The following is an 18,893-nucleotide window of genomic DNA, read 5'->3' as shown; positions in this document are numbered from 1 at the left end:
GACAGGGTAGCTAGAGTGTGTGGGTAGGGTGCCTCTGCTATGTCAGAAAGGTCTAGTGATATGTCACTGTAGCTTCCCAAAGAATATGTTTAACAGAGGCCTGTGATGAATGCCGTATAGTGGCATAAAATACACATAGGCTCCCATGTTGAAAAAAAAATCTTATTCTGTGAGTCATACTTATTTTTGTGGAATCTGGCAGAATAAATTAGCATTTCTATCTTTCAAACAAATGTTTACTGAGGTATACAACCCCAACTGGAGCTGAAAGGACACTCTTTGGCCCCTTGTCAGGCTAATAGAGCCTTATGGACACGTTTAGCGTGTACGTCTGGAGTTTTTCCGACATATACGCTAAACATTGGGCCAAACCGTAGTCTGCACAGGGCCTTATATGGACACTTACTTTTTAAACAAACATATGCTAATCTAATAGTATACCTGACGTTTGTAATTTATTTACTGTGAAAATGTAGTTATTTTATCAATGGAAATTCTATGTGAAGTTACTGCCACTATGTGTCTCCCTTCCTGTAATCTGCTGTTCACCCCCTGTTGTCAAGCAAAATCCATTCCTAGTTACAAAGCAGAGCAGACGGACTACAGAAAGTGGGGACGTGTCTCTTCACAGCTTATATAAGTCTACAGAAAGGGCAAGCAGAGTAGGATGAGGTAGCAAGAGCAGAAAAAGAGGGAGACACACACACACACACACATATAGACACCCTCTATGGAGAGGGGAGGAGGAGCAGGAGGAGGTAGCAGGAGAAGACAGAGACACAGACGCTGCCCATAAAAGTCTATGGAGAGGTAGGGGGAAGCAGAAGTAGTAAGCAAGAGAAAAGAAAGGCACAGGTGCTGCTTCCCATAGATGTCTAAGGAGAGGGAAGGGGGAACAGGAGGAGGGAGCAGGAGTAGAGAGAGACATAGACACTATCCATAGTAGTCAATTGAGAGGGGAGGGGAAGCAGGAGGAGCGAGCGGAAGCAAAGTGAAAGACACAGACATGCTGCCAATGGAAGTCTATGGAGAGGGGTGGGAGGAGGGAGCAGGAGCAGAGTGGGTTATGGTAATATTACCACCATACTGTAACCATGCAGTGGTAGATACAAGTTATACACAGGTGCCCCTCAGACTATATAAGTGAATACAGTACAGTAACATCCAGTCATTTACAGGTTAATTCTTCTAAGATTTAATTGATTCACTTTACCTTTTCTTCTTCATTCGGACTAAACCGCAATTTTGACTTCTTCCTGCCACGACTTGTCTCTGCAGAATTTACAGCACAGACATCTTTGCCCTTTTTCAATTTCCATTGCACTCCCTATCTGTTCTTAAACAGTAATAGTGCCCTCTTTAGGCCCCCAGCACTGTAATAGTATTTCTCTTAGTGCCCCACACAGTAATATTGCCCCAAAGAGTAATAGTGCCCCCACACAGTAGTAATGTCCCCATTTTTCCCCCACACAGTAGTAGTCCTTTTTTGTGCCACCATATAGTAGTTCTCCTCTTTTGTGCCCCATATAGTAGTTAGGCCCCCATATAGTAGTTAAGTCACCCCTATATAGTATTTGGCTGGCCCGCATATAGTAGTTGGATCCCCATATAGTAGATAGGACCCCATAAAGTAGATAGGACCAGATATAGTAGTTAGGCCTCCATAAAGTAGAAAGGACCCCAATATAATGTAGTAGTTAGTCCCCCATATAGTAGATAGATGCCGCCGTGTAGTAAATAGGTGCCCCCATGTAGCAGTTAGGTCCCAAAAATGTTCTTTACCTAACTTCGTTTCCACTGTAAGCTGCTGCGTCTTCAGATTACTGACTGGCACAGGTGGTGCGATACAGTGCCGTCATCATGCCGCCTGCACCGTAACATCAGTCTGACAACCACTAGTAGGATACAGGACTAAAACAGCTTGTGGTTTGCTAGAGCTAGGCATTATTCACATAAGTGTGTCTGATTTGCGTCCACAAAAAAATAGCAGTTTCTCATGCATATGAATGTCCGTGTTACATCATTCTGGTATCCGTGTGTCATCCGTGTTTCTTCTCTGCAACCACTTACTGGTTTTACTTTTTTATTTCTATGCATTACTTTAGGAACTGATGCGTGAAAATGGACAGTACACAGATGTTGTCTATGTGCTGTCCATGTTTTTCACACACGCAAAGAGTTCAGTGGGCCCGTCTGATCCACAAAAACACACCAGAATAGGACATGCAGTTAGTTTCAACGGACACACACTCATTGAATAGCATTGGTCAGTGTTCTGTCAATTATTTAAGCAGACGGCACACGGTCGTAAAATATGTTCGTGTGAATAAGAGCTTAGTGGCGGGGCAGGAAGCCAAAGGCTCTCTGCTCCACCATAGTGAACTAAGCGGCGTTCACACGGGGGCCCAGGGCCTTCCCCTCCGCAGTCTCAAACCCTGCATTGGTTACGCCCATGGGACTATGGAATATAACTTAATGATAAAAAGTGACATTTTAAATGTCCCTGTAATGTATGGAGCACCACTTTGTATGTGGGCAGCAATTTGGTGATCAACATGATATATATAGATATGTACAAATATATACATTATATATAGATAGATATAGATAAATATATATATATATATATATATATATATATATAAGAGTCCACCGTCCAGCAGCACCAGCCAGGATTATGGGTGGGTGTGCGCCCTAGGAGCTCGATCACAGCTCCAGATCTCCTATAGTTGTCCAAGAATAGGCAGCACTCCAAGTCACAGTGAAAAAACTGCTTTTTTATTAGCCCTTGTGCAACGTTTCGGCTCTACATGTGGAGCCTTTTTCAAGCATACAAATAGTGCATACAAATGTGGAATATATGGGGCCAGACAATTGGTCCCATTAACAGGTGATTTAGTATAAAAATAGAAAAAGACAATGATACAAACATTGTACTGGTGAAAAATGTCATATACGAATAACATAGTGATAAAAATACTTAATCATCCCCATAAAAGATGAAATCGCTGTATACATGAGTACAAAAGTGCTAATTAGTGAGCATGACATTAACTACTCACATGTGTAAACAATACATTACAAATTAAAAAAAGTTACCATGTGATACCGTGGATCCATGTTCCAGTGTGTATTTCCGGCGCCCTAGGAGTGGAACGACACTCTTCAATGACGTATATCCATGAATTCAATGCGCATTTCCGCGCATGCGCATAGTAAATCTGATGTCAGCGGCGGCAATTTTGGTAAGGGAATATAAACCTAATAGCTGTGAAGCCAATAGTGGCCATCTTAGTAACGTGAGTCTTATTCTGCTCTGTCAAATCGGCGCATGCGTTGTTGAATATACGTGACGGGCTCATCCTAACTGCAGAAGAAATTTAAGTAATGAAAGCTCTGGTTTAAATATCAGGCTATATAACCAAAGTATAATATGAAATAAGTGTATACTTAAAAAAAAAAAAACGATCATGTCATGTATCAAGTGATAAATAAATTGATATCACTGCAGAGGAGCAGTGGCAATCGCAGGGTGCCGATGGGGTGAGAGAGGGAGCTCCCTCCCTCCAAAACCACTTGGATGCGGCGCTCGCTATTGAAGGGTGAAATCGATGTTGAAATCGACACCCGCTTTAGCCGACACAGGACACCCGTGCCGGGCTTATGTCAGTGCGCTGTGAAAAGGCGGTGCTCTGGCATAAGTACCCTTAACAGTCGCTGTGAAAAGCGTATTGACGGTCGCTAAGGGGTTAACTTCTGTTAGCTTCTGTTTTCAGTGAATGGATTGTATTCTCATTTCAGCTATTTATAAACAAGAAATCTAGAGAATATTGTTCGTTTGAATGATTTTTCTATTTTTTTACTTCCTCTTATGTCATGGAACATCCTGTTTGGAATTTCATTAAGGACAAGGAATGTTGTTGAAAATAAGGTTACTAATACTGTTCTGCCAAGAATCCTGATACATCAGTATATTTTGTAAAACCTTAATACACGTAACCATGACTAGAAAAATGTTGATTCCATAAATAGATTGATGGGTGAAATTAAACATGCACATGAAAAGCCCTGTGGATGGCATTGGAAGGATAAAATCAGGGACATTTATAATACTGGTGTCTCCTTATGTGGAGGGGCCTTGGGGACCCCACAGGTACCAGGGCCTGGGTGTGGCTGCTACCTCTGCACACCTGGCCATAATACACATACCATGAGAGAATTTAAAATCTGTTACAGAAATATATGATCTAGATCATGGGTGGTCTTCTCAAAGATTTGAAACCCAGATGGGGCTTTTCTTGTACCAGTTAGGTTCACCTATTTTAGTTGTGCAGCGAAGCACCACTTCTCAATGTGTTTTTAGAAGTTCAATCCCATACATGAAACCGCTGGCCATCGATCCTTCACGGCTTTCCCAGAGGCGTAGCTAGGTTCTCCTGCACCCGGGGCAAAGATTCAGATTGGCGCCCCCTCCCACCAACTTATTTCCCGACATCTCCTTCCCCCTCGCCATGTTTGCTTTCCCTACCAATCAATGAGGTGTAATTTTTTTTCACCATTTTTTTAATGTAACTCGAGCATAAAAGCATTTCTACATTTTACAAGCGATATAGTTCTATAATGTAATTAACAAAAAAATAAATTAAAAGAAAATAAATTAAAGAGGCCACACACAGCCCCCTGTAGATAGTGCCACACACAGCCCCTCTCTTGTAGATAGCGCACACAGAGCCCCCCTTGTATATAGTGCCACATACAGCCCGCTGCCCCTTTGTAAATAGTGCCACACTCCCCACCTCCTTGTAAATAGTGGCACATACCCCCCCTTGTAAATAGCGCCACACTCCCCTCGCCTTGTACTTAGCGCCACACTGTGAACAGACCGGTGTGACTTACCGGAGAAGCAGAGGAGGTCATTCGACGCAGGCAGCGACAGTGTTCCTTCTGACTAGGGTTGGTGACATCCAGGGCCGGACTTAGCTTGGATGGCGCCCTGTGCGGAACTCTCTATTGCCGCCCCCTACACAAACCATAAATTAACCACATATATGGACACGCTGGAACATATATACTGTACATACATAAAGATATATATTTAGACATACAGGCAAATATACATACACACATTCTGGAATATATACATACAGGCAAATATACATACACACACACATTCTGGAATATATACATACAGGTAAGTATACATACACACATTCTGGAATATATACATACAGGTAAATATTTAGGCGTAGAGACACATATACACACACACACCGGTAGATAAATACTCAGACACGGACATATACAAATACATAAAAGGCACATATATAGAAGCACAAAGACACATTCACAAACAGACCCATATATACACACACAGGCACATATGTACACAGCACAGATAATGTAGTAGATGTTACCTGCAGTCCTATATAACAACACAGATAAATCAGTGATAACTCTCTGAGTACAGATAATGTAGTAGTGTTACCTGCAGTACTATGTAACACCACAGATAACACACAGTGATAACTCTCTGAGTACAGACAATGTAGCAGATGTTACCTGCAGTCCTATGTAACACCACAGATAACACAGTGATAACTCGCTGAGTACAGATAATGTGGTAGTGTTGCCTGCAGTCCTATGTAAGACCACAGATAATGTAGATGTTACCTGCAGTCCTATGTAACACCACAGATAACACAAAGTGATAACTCCCTGAGTACAGATAATGTAGCAGATGTTACCTGCAGTCCTATATAACAACACAGATAAAACAGTGATAACTCTCTGAGTACAGATAATGTAGTAGTGTTACCTGCAGTCCTATGTAACACCACAGATAACACACAGTGATAACTCTCTGAGTACAGATAATGTAGCAGGTGTTACCTGCAGTCCTATGTAACACCACAGATAACACAGTCATAACTCCATGAGTACAGATAATGTGGTAGTGTTGCCTGCAGTCCTATGTAAGACCACAGATAATGTAGATGTTACCTGCAGTCCTATGTAACACCACAGATAACACACAGTGATAACTCCCTGAGTACAGATAATGTAGCAGATGTTACCTGCAGTCCTATGTAACACCACAGATAACACAGTGATAACTCTCTGAGTACAGATAATGTGGTAGTGTTGCCTGCAGTCCTATGTAAGACCACAGATAATGTAGATGTTACCTGCAGTCCTATGTAACACCATAGATAACATAGTGATAACTCTCTGAGTACAGATAATGTAGTAGTGTTGCCTGCAGTCCTATGTAAGACCACAGATAATGTAGATGTTACCTGCAGTCCTATGTAACACCACAGATAACACAGTGATAACTCTCTGAGTACAGATAATGTAGTAGCTGTTGCCTGCAGTCCTATGTAACATCACAAATAACACAGCGATAACTCTCTGAGTACAGATAATGTAGTAGATGTAAGAGACAAACACATGCAGAGACACAGACAGACACACACACACACACACTAACATATACACATACAAACACAGAGACAAACACTGTATACACACTCCACACACATACTGTAAAGGATCTGCCAGACACAGCTTCTGTGTCGACGCCCGTGGGTAATCAGTCTGCACCTGCTCCTAAGTCTGAGAGAGTGACACGATCTTCTACCAGTCAGGCTGGGAGGCTGAGGAGTGGCAGAGCCTATCACAGCCTGGCCAGACGGAGCTAGCTCCCGCCCTCTGTCTATTTATACCTGCATTTCCTGCTCCTCCTTTGCCTGTGATTCTTTTCTCTTTCCTGGCTCTGCTGCTCCTGCTATAATTATTGACCTTGCTTCATTTTTGACCCTGGCTTTACTGACTACGCTCCTGCTCTGCGATTTGTACCTCGTGCACTCCTGGTTTGACTCGGCTCGTTCACTACTCTTGTTGCTCACTGTGTTGCCGTGGGCAACTGCCCCATTTCCCTTAGCTTCTGTGTACCCTTGTCTGTTTGTCTGTCGTGCACTTATTGAGCGTAGGGACCGTCGCCCAGTTGTACGCCGTCGCCAAGGACGGGCCGTTGCAAGTAGGCAGGGACTGAGTGGCGGGAAGATTAGGGCTCACCTGTCTGTCTCCCTAACCCGTCATTACACATACACACACACACACACACACAGACACTCACCATGTCTCCTTGCTGACAGCATCACAGGTCAGGATGGGCTGTGGGTGGAGCTTCCTCTCTGCTTCTCGGTGTGTGTAACAGCAGAGCACATTATTTTACTGTTTCCGTAACTACTATTCATTTCAATGGGAGTTATGGAAACAGCGTAGCTCAGCGAGTTACGCTGTTTCAGTAACTCCACATGTAATCAAGTGACCGGGAGAGCACAGAAAGCTAGAACGGGGTTTAGTGGGCCCCGTTCTAGAGATGGGTGTGGGTACCAGAGGTGGGACCCGCATCTATATCACATTTATGACATATCCTGTGGATACGTCAAAAAAATGTCCTTCATTGAAAAACCCCTATAAATGCAGCGGTCGCTTTTGACCGCGGCATTTAACTAGTTAAAGGAGTTTGCCATAAAACACATTTATCCCCTACCCACAGGATAGGGGCTACATGTGGGATCGCTGGGGTTCCGACCCCCAGCGGTAAGGAGAACAGGGGACCGAATGTCACCCAGAGCGCTACATGAGAAGCTTGGACTTCCGGGTACTGTGTCCGGCTTATTTGTTCGGCAGCTCCATAGAAATCAATGGAGAGCCGACCCACACATGCGCAGAAGAATCCCATTCATCTCTATGGAGCTGCCGGACACAGAACGCGGACGTCAAAGCTTCTCATGTAGCGCTCTTGGTGACTTTCGGTCCCCGTTCTCCTTATCGCTGGGAGTCGAACCCCCAGCTATCACATATGTTTCCCCTGTCACACATGCGGATACATGCGTTTTATGGCACAACCCCTTTAAACGGCCAGGCACAGTGAAATTGCTATTCCTGGCCGTCAGAGCAGCATGTCAGCTGTAAAACACAGCTGCCTGCAGTGTATCAAGCGGGCTCAGCGCGTGAGCCCATTCCAATCATACCCCCCGCTCCATGATGAGCCGGCACGTCATGGGTCGGGAAGGGGTTATGTAATGATGAGGTCCGGGGGCCCTCGACTGCAGACTATAAGACGCAGGGACTTTTTAGCAAGATTTATTCTTGCTAAAAACTGCATCTTATAGTCTGAAAAATACGGGAAAATCCTTTATGCAAAAACAAAAGAATCCAGGGCTTTCCCTGAGTAACAGCGCTGCAGAGAAACCCAGAAATACTTTTTAACCTTTTCACTCCACACTTCTCAAAGTGGTAGTCCTTAAAGGGAATGTGTTGCCAGAAAAACATGTTTTTTTTTTAAAAATTAAACATTTAGTGTGTGGGTGATTAAACATTGTTCAAATTTTTTTTATTTTTTTCGCGAGTCAGGAAATATTATAAATTTTTTCTAATTTATAATACTACCCATTTTTGGTCACTAGATGGAGCTAGTTCCCAAAATTGCAGCATTGCAACATTGGGTTAAAAGTCCTCGCTCTAGTGAGCTCTCAGCATCCCCCCCTCCTTTATCCTGGCTAGTGCCGGGATAAACGAGGGGTTTGAAAGGTTTAACCTCCTACACTGTGTGTCGCCATTTTTTGAGGTAACCCACAGTGTAGTAGGTTTACATACAGTAGTAAACACACACAAACACTAACATACATTGAAATCTCTTACCTGCTCCTGCCGCCGCGGCTCCCTCCGGCCTGTCCGCTCCGTTTGCTGCCGCTGTTCCATGTGCACAAGTCCGGAAGCCGCGACCGGAAGTAGTAATATTACTGTCCGGCCGCGACTTCCGGTCCACAGGAAAATGGCGCCGGACGGCGCCAATTTCGAATAGGACTGTGTGGGAGCGGCGCATGCGCAGTTCCCACACAGACGCCGTACACGGCAGTCAATGGGACGGGAGCCGTTCGCAGTCCCTATGGGACTGTGGCTGCCGTATTCCATGTCTGTGTGTGTCGTTAATCGACACACACAGAAATGGAACAAAAAATGGCAGCCCCCATAGGGAAGAAAAAGTGTAAAAATAAGAAACAGTAAAACACAAACACACAAATGAATATAAACGTTTTTATTAAAGCACTAACATCTTTAACATATAAAAAAATTATTTGTGATGACACTGTTCCTTTAAGTAGAGGATTTTACATATATATATATATATATATATATATATATATATATATATATATAGCAAAAAAGAAAGCAGCAGCACTCACACAGAAATTGTTGATCAGGTGCCCCGATCCTCGGACGTAATGTAATGTATAGAAACAGAAACTTTGCAGCACTCCAATATGAAAAAAGTGGTGGTTTATTCACTCCAGATACAACAGCAACGTTTCAATCCTACAATAGGATCTTTATCAAGCCTAGTGACACATCTAATACTGCAAACATATATAGGGTTGAGACTACTTTGCATAATTGGTCTCATTACAATATAATAAAGTGTTAAGTGCTTAAAAACTTGATTAATACATGGTTTAAGGTATCGTTGTACATAATAAACATGATACAGAAAGTGCATATGTGCATATACAATAGCGTGAACAGCAATATACAATACAACAAACGTTAAAAACAACTGATTAAATCATAATAATTTATGCCTCAGTGGTGTTGAGATACATCGTCATGAACCCACTCACCAATCAGAACTTCAGATGCATCAGGTAAATCATTAGTATGCAAAGCCATAGGCATACATAGTAGCAGTCAGCTGCACAACTCATGGTAATTAGGATGTGATACATCCGTGTAATCCCCAGAGGCGGAAGTGTATCGTTGCTCAGCAGCAGGACGCATCGAGCGCATCAAAATGATGTAATGCGTGTCAATGCGTTCCACTGGTCTGATAATGTGTATAACGGCATCACAAGTTGCCAGGCAACTGATGCAGATATACCACGGATAGCAGATAGCACGGCTATGTCAGTCAAAAGGTCTAAATTGCAGAAAAAGCAAATACATTAATACATGCTCCTCATGGTAAGTAATGGAGATATCAAGAATACCGAAAAGTAGCGTTACAGTATTATATTATTATACCGGATTATTGTAGATGATCCACACGTGGGTACACAGATCTCTGTCCACTATCACGTGTCCAGAACGACCTTATTCCCAGGGTTTCCAGAACCACATAGCAGTGTCTTCACGTGCACAAGATGTCCCGTCAACCTCACCCGTGTAACGGACTAAAAGTGTCACATCAGCGACATCGTATCCCAATGAAGAATATATATTTTTTAATATTATAATATCTCTACATCACTTAAAACCAAGAATAGGAGACTAGAAAAAACTCAATTAAATAATATACATATTTTATTGATATAATAGGACCAAAAGAACATAACATAGCCATGCCAAGTATCAATTACACAGTAACTTTATTATTGAAAATAATAGAGGAGATTCCGAAGTTCTGTTGGGAGTGGTATTCAGATCTAAAAGAATACAGAGAATATGTAAAAATTAGTATTCATCAAACATTGACAAAGAACTCATTATTAAAAGAATGTAAATATTAATGTGTCATCAATCATCATACAGAAGAGGACATCAGAGAACCTAAAAGATGGAACAGAGACATGAAGGCATCATATGGCTATCCTGTCTACAGCAAATTCTAAATTGAGGCCAAAGGGTTTCAGTGTATTTAATAGGAATATCCACCTCAATTCTTTTTTATGTAGAGTCATATGTCGATCACCGCCAAACTGTAATGGTGGGATATGATCCAAAATCATAAATGTTAGGTCCCTTTCATTATGACCATATTCCGAGAAGTGCTTAGCTACAGGCAAGTCAAGTTTCTTTTTACGTAATGTCTTGTCTAGGACCACATTTTAATATTCTATATACATTGGTGTCTGATAGTTGTCTATAGCATTCTCTCATGTACATGTCTGAATCCATAACCACGATTGCTCCGCCCTTATCCGCAGATTTTATTATGAGTTCATGGTTATGGATCAACTCTTCTAATGCCATAATATCAAGAGTAGTCATGTTTGGCTGTTTAAACCCATGTTCACATGTTTGGGTGCTAAGTGTGGTAATATCTTTCTGCACAAGTTCTCTAAAAGAGACGGACCGGAACACCTTATTAAGATTTGACAGTTGTCACCCGAAAAATATGGTCAGATCTTTGCCGTATAGTCAAATGATTAGGGCCAAACGTAACACTGACAGACAGGAAGATCTGGACATAACATTAGACATCATGACTGTAATTTTCTGCAGAGAGGTTACCCTAAATCACTACTGCGGACACATAAGAAGAAGATTGACAATACAGCGAGGGATAGTTTGTTACAGCCTGTAAAATCTTCAATATATAGAAAGCAGAAAAGTATTCCATTTATCTCGATTTATAATGATACCGTGTTTCCCCGATAGTAAGACACCCCCAATTGTAAGACGTATCGGGGGTTTCAGGGGGGTCGGCTAATATAAGCCGTACCCCGAAAGTAAGACATATGTCTTACTTTCGGGGAAACACGGGGTATTGCCGCCTCCTGCCCACTTCCGCGCCGCCCCCCTCTCCATACGTCACCGCGCCGGATATATCCGTCCTCAGCAGCTGCTAGTTCGCGCAGGAGGACGGATATATCCGTCCTGTGATGGCGCGGGTACTGAGACTGTACCCACGCGATCAGCGGCAGGAGCACGGCTGTTATACACAGCCTGGCTCCTGCTGCAACTGCCGGAATCGAAGCGCGCGCCGATTCCGGCAGTTTATCCCATTAAATGCCGCTGTCAATAGTGACAGCAGCATTTAATGTGTTTGACAGAGGGGGGAGCTCCCTCTGTCACCCGATCGGCGCCCCCGCAAACAAATCGCGGGTCGCCGTCGGGTTTCCATGACAGCCGGGGGTCTAACAAAGACCCCCAGGTCTGCCTTCAGCATCTGCCTGTTAGGCGATGCCGGAGGCATGACCTAATAGGTTGCCTGTCAGTTTTACACTGACAGGCAATAATGCTTCGGTATACTAAGTATACCAAAGCATTATATATGCGATCGGCACATCGCATAGTGAAGTCCCCTGGTGGGACTAAAAAAAAAAATGTAAAACAGTTAAATAAAGTTTGTGAAAAAAAAAATAATAATAATTCGACAATTTTTTTCCAATATAAGACATACCCCGAAAGTAAGACATAGTGGGGCTTTTGGGGATAAAAAGAAAGTAAGACACTGTCTTACTTTCGGGGAAACACGGTATAAGTGGAGATCTTTCCAAAATTGTGAATAGACATTGGCCAATAATCAGTAACAGCTTTGGTCATATTGATGAATTGAACAACAATCCGCTTATGTCCTATAGACATTCACAAAATGTTCGTGATAGACTGGTGAGAACTAGAATGCCAGAACAAAAGAAAGGGTCACAATCCATCCTTAAACCTCTAAAACCTGGTAATATTCCGTGTTATAGATGCGTTAATTGTTCTTTGATGTGTAGAGGTGAATCCTTTAGACATCCAGTTACTGGACAACAGTTTAAAATTAGACACAACTTCACCTGTGACTCGGACTGGGTCATATATTTGTTATGGTGTCCCTGCGGCCTCCTATATGTGGGGGAGACCACCTGTGCCTTTAAAACTCGTTTAAATAATCATCGCTTCTCGATACGTAAAAAGAAACTTGACTTGCCTGTAGCTAAGCACTTCTCGGAATATGGTCATAATGAAAGGGACCTAACATTTATGATTTTGGATCATATCCCACCATTACAGTTTGGCGGTGATCGACATATGACTCTACATAAAAAAGAATTGAGGTGGATATTCCTATTAAATACACTGAAACCCTTTGGCCTCAATGTAGAATTTGCTGTAGACAGGATAGCCATATGATGCCTTCATGTCTCTGTTCCATCTTTTAGGTTCTCTGATGTCCTCTTCTGTATGATGATTGATGACTGATTAATATTTACATTCTTTTAATAATGAGTTCTTTGTCAATGTTTGATCAATACTAATTTTTACATATTCTCTGTATTCTTTTAGATCTGAATACCACTCCCAACAGAACTTCGGAATCGCCTCTATTATTTTAAATAATAAAGTTACTGTGTAATTGATACTTGGCATGGCTATGTTATGTTCTTTTGGTCCTATTATATCAATAAAATATGTATATTATTTAATTGAATTTTTTCTAGTCTCCTATTCTTGGTTTTAAGTGATGTAGAGATATTATAATATTAAAAAATATATATTCTTCATTGGGATACGATGTCGCTGATGTGACACTTTTGGTCCGTTACACGGGTGAGGTTGACGGGACATCTTGTGCACGTGAAGACGCTGCTATGTGGTTCTGGAAACCCTGGGACTAAGGTCGTTCTGGACACGTGATAGTGGACAGAGATCTGTGTACCCACGTGTGGATCATCTACAATAAGCCGGTATAATAATATAATACTGTAACGCTACTTTTCGGTATTCTTGATATCTCCATTACTTACCATGAGGAGCATGTATTAATGTATTTGCTTTTTCTGCAATTTAGACCTTTTGACTGACATAGCCGTGCTATCTGCTATCCGTGGTATATCTGCATCAGTTGCCTGGCAACTTGTGATGCCGTTATACACATTATCAGACTAGTGGAACGCATTGACACGCATTACATCATTTTGATGCGCTCGATGCGTCCTGCTGCTGAGCAACGATACACTTCCGCCTCTGGGGATTACACGGATGTATCACATCCTAATTACCATGAGTTGTGCAGCTGACTGCTACTATGTATGCCTATGGCTTTGCATACTAATGATTTACCTGATGCATCTGAAGTTCTGATTGGTGAGTGGGTTCATGATGATGTATCTCAACACCACTGAGGCATAAATGATTATGATTTAATCAGTTGTTTTTAACGTTTGTTGTATTGTATATTGCTGTTCACGCTATTGTATATGCACATATGCACTTTCTGTATCATGTTTATTATGTACAATAATACCTTAAACCACTGGTGTAGCTATAGGGGTCGCAGCGGTCGCAATTGCGACCGGGCCCCGAACAACATCAATAAAAAGCTACTATAGTAACTCGGGACGCGGGCCCCTGTTACTGTAAAGGATCTGCAGTGGCGGATTAAGTAAACCATGGGCCCTGGGCTGTTCCACAAGCTTGGGCCCCCTTGTCCACCACCGCCCTGCCACGTCATGTCTATATTAAACACCACCTTTCTGTGTGAGCATTGACAAATGAGTGCTACGATTCCCCTTGTCAAAGGGCTGTGTCCCTACACACTGACAGTCTTCAACCATCGCTGACAGTATCACACTGTGTAGGGACACATCCTCCTGACAAGGGGAATGGTAACACGCATTTGTCTATCAGTCCTGGACTGCACAAAGACTTTATGTGGAATACAAGGATTTCCGATAACAGACATGTCAGGAGAGGTGACAGATAAATGCAATGACTCACAGGTGATGTCTTCACTGATAGGTCGTTCTCTTTTCTTCTCCATCTTACACAGACCGCTATGGCGACTTCTCCTGATGACTGCAGTTTCCTGATGAGAAATCTTTTCCCCTTGATTCTGTAGCCATTTTCAGCGTCTATAGCAACATAAAAATTCAGACATAAACACCATAAATTGTCTTATACCCCAGACCCCTAAGCAAATTAAGACCCAGGCCCATACATTAACTCAAATCAATAAATTCAGTCCCCAAGAGGTAAATAAACTTTTAAAAAACATTTGGCGTGTCATAGTGAGAGTGATATGTCAGAAGTTTTGATTGATGGGGGTCCCAGCATTGAGACCACCACCGATCACTAAATCAAAGCAGCAGGAGTGCTCGGGTGAGCGCTGTTCCACTTAATTTCTGATTGTCTTTCCTCGTCGCGGTGTACGGACTCATAGACTTTCTGTTGTGCCCATAGACCGCATGCTCGGCTATCAGAGGAAAGACGATCAGAAACAAAGTGGCTCCTCACTCACCTGAGCGCTTCTGCCACTTTGTTTCAGCCATTGGTGGGGTCTCAGTGCCCGGACCCCCACCGATTAGAACATTTGACATGTCACTATGACATGTAATTTTTTTAAAAAAGTTTCGTTAGTTACCCTTTAAGCAGTCAGACACCCCTCCCCAGTGCATCTGACTGACTGCTGAGTGCCCTATGGGAGGGTCTAAGTGTCTGACACTTAGGGCGGATTTACACGAGCGTGTGCGTTTTGCGCACACAAAAAATTCGGCGTTTTGCGCGCGCAAAAGGCACTTAACAGCTCCGTGTGTCATCACCATATGATGCGCAGCTGCGTGCCTTTCGCGCACCCGCCATCATTATGACACTCTGTTTGTATGTTTGTAGCACCTGGTGCTTTTCTGTTTGCAATCATAGTTTTACTGCTGTTGAGCAAATCACGCACGTCCCACGGAGGTGCCTCCGTGTGGCATGCGTGATTTTCACGCACCCATTGACTTCAATGGGTGCGTGATGCGCAAAAAACGCAGAAATATAGGACATGTCGTCAGTTTTACGCAGCAGACTCACGCTGCGCAAAAATCACTGACAGTCTGCACTGCCCCATATACTTGCATAGGTCCGTGCGAGGCGCGTGAAAAGCACGCGCGTTGCACGGACAAATTACACGTTCGTGTAAATCCGCCCTTATGGCTCTTGGGGGGGGGGAAGGAGTTATTCCCCTATAGAACCCTGAACAGTCAATCAAACGCTCTGACCCCCCCCTGCAGAATAATAACTACTGAGGGCTCCATGGGGGAGATTATACTGCAGGGGGGGGTTCTGAGCATCTGACTTACTGCAGAGGGCTCTATGGGTGGGAAATTATTTTGCACACAAAAAATGTGAGATTAAACACCCTATATACAATTCACACTAACACCAAACACTATATATTCAAACCACACACACTATATAGACTTACATTATAGACACTATAAACACAGCACACACTATATACACAGCACACACTATATACACAGCACACACTATATAGACTTACATTATGACACACATAAACACACACACACACTACATAGACTTACATTATAGACACTATATACACAGCACACACTATATACACAGCACACACTATATAGACTTACATTATGACACACACACACACACTACATAGACTTACATTATAGACACAGCACACACTATATACACAGCACACACTATATACACAGCACACACTATATAGACTTACATTATGACACACACACACACACACACACACACACACACACACACTACATAGACTTACATTATAGACACTATATACACAGCACACACTATATACACAGCACACACTATATACACAGCACACACTATATAGACTTACATTATGACACACACACACACACACTACATAGACTTACATTATAGACACTATATACACAGCACACACTATATTCACAGCACACACTATATAGACTTACATTATGACACACACACACACACTACATAGACTTACATTATAGACACTATATACACAGCACACACTATATAGACTTACATTATGACACACACACACACATAAACACACACACACACACACACTACATAGACTTACATTATAGACACTATATACACAGCACACACTATATACACAGCACACACTATATACACAGCACACACTATATACACAGCACACACTATATACACAGCACACACTATATAGACTTACATTATGACACACACACACTACATAGACTTACATTATAGACACTATATACACAGCACACACTATATAGACTTACATTAACTAACACACACACACTTACCAGTCTCTTCCTCTGCGGTGCTTGTCTCTGGCAGCCTCCAGGACCTTAATCATGTGACTGTGACGTCACCACAGGTCCTTCACCCTCTAGTTTCAGTTTTGCCGTTATCAGGCAGCTGCTGGAGGTTTAGACAGGAGGGACAGTGCACAGCAGCACAGAGGAGCAGACTGTTAGGGAGACTCCAGCACCTGCCCATCACAATCTCTGACAGTCTGCTCTCTACAGCTGATGTGCTGTGCCCCTGTTCCCTGGCCGCAATTGACTCCCCCTGCACATTCCCCCCGCCTCTAGAATGCGGCCGGCAGCAGCAGCCCTGGAGAGTTTTGTTTCACTTGTGTGCGGTGTGGGAAGCTATGGGCCCCCCTGCAAGCCTTGGGCCCCGGGCGACCGCCCGAAACGCCCATATGGGGATCCGCCACTGAGGATCTGCCAGGCACAGCTTCGGGGTTAACTCCCAGAACTAATCAGTCAGCACCTGAGAATACATCCCTGAGACTGACTCCTGCTTCCACCATTCAGGCTGGCAGGCTTAGGAGTGGGAGAGCCTATCGTAACCTGGCCAGACTCAGCTAGCTCCCGCCCTCGATCTATTTAAGCCTGCCCTTCCTGTCCCTCGGTGCTTGTGATTCTTTCCTTGTGGTTTCCTGGCCCAGCTACAGCTCCTGCTATTTTTGATCCTGCTCCATACAGACCCTGGCTCACCGACTACTCTTCTGCTTTTCGTTTTTGTACCTCGCACACTCCTGGCTTGACTCGGCTCGTTCACCACTCTGGTTGCTCACGGTGTTGCCGTGGGCAACTGCCCCTTTTCCTTGCTCGTGTTCCTTTGTATGTTTGTCGTGTTTGTCGTGCACTTACTGAGCGCAGGGACCGCCGCCCAGTTGCACCCCATCGCCTAGGGCGGGTCGTTGCAAGTAGGCAGGGACAGAGTGGCGGGTAGATTAGGGCTCACTTGTCCGTCTCCCTACCCCCTGCCATTACAGTTACTATAGTAACATACTTTACTTACCTTCCTGGTTCCGGATCGCAGCGGAGGTCCTGACGTCAAGCGCTGTGCGCAGCGCATGACGTCACAGCGCTATGCGCCGCGCATAGCATCGAGACGACAGAACTCCCGCCGCGGCCGAAGAGGAAGGTAAGTGTAGCCCTGACTGGCGGGGTCCGACTCCCGGGACCCGCCAATCAGCTGTTTTGAAGGGGCCGCAGCACTCGTACGAGAGCTGCTCCCCTTCATTCCGGTCACTTCATTCCGGTCACACTGTGAATCCGTGTCGGCGATTCACAGTGTGAGCAAGTAGTGAAATGAAGGGAAGCAGCTCTCGTACGAGTGCTGCAGCCCCTTCAAAACAGCTGATTTGCGGGTCCCGGGCGACACATCAGCTATTGATGGCCTATCCTGTGGATAGGCCATCAATGTTTAGGGACTGCACAACCCCTAAGCCTACGATGTATCAGGATTAGGGGGCCCATGAGACAGGATCACAGATTGTGTGATCCTGTCTGCTGGGCCCTGTATCTAAGCCAATCACATGGTAGGCTTAGATACATGGCCCATGCGTGATCCTGTCTGCTGGGCCCTGTATCTAAGCCTACCACACTGTAGGTTTAGATACAGGGCCCCAGCACACACTAATCTTATGTACGACGCTAGGAGTCCCTGCCTCTCCGTGGAACTACTGTCCTGTACTGAAAACATGTTTTCAGTACGGGACAGTTGTCCGGCAGCGAGGCAGGGACTCCTAGCGTCGTACATAAGTACGACGCTAGGAGCCCGGCTCCCTGCACTGTGTTCGGTCCGGTACTTGCGGCCGAAATACGTCCGTAAATTACGGACGTAATTAGTGTGTGTGCACATACCCTAACACATGTGTTACTAATCATTTTTTGTGTGTTTTCTTACAGGTTCGGTCGTTGGACTACTTCGATGACAGCTTTTTTTTTCTTATCAATAAAATGGTTAATGAGGGCTGTGTGGGTTTTTTTTTATTTCAATAAAATATTTTTTCTATGTCTTTGTGTTTTTTTTTTAAACTATATTACTACCGCCTTAGTAATGGCCGCCGGCTGATT

Source organism: Rhinoderma darwinii, chromosome 5 (genome assembly GCF_050947455.1).
Source record: "Rhinoderma darwinii isolate aRhiDar2 chromosome 5, aRhiDar2.hap1, whole genome shotgun sequence".
In the NCBI taxonomy this organism is placed as follows: domain Eukaryota; kingdom Metazoa; phylum Chordata; class Amphibia; order Anura; family Rhinodermatidae; genus Rhinoderma; species Rhinoderma darwinii.
The sequence above is the reverse complement of the archived record's forward strand: the minus strand, read 5'-3'. Positions refer to the sequence as shown.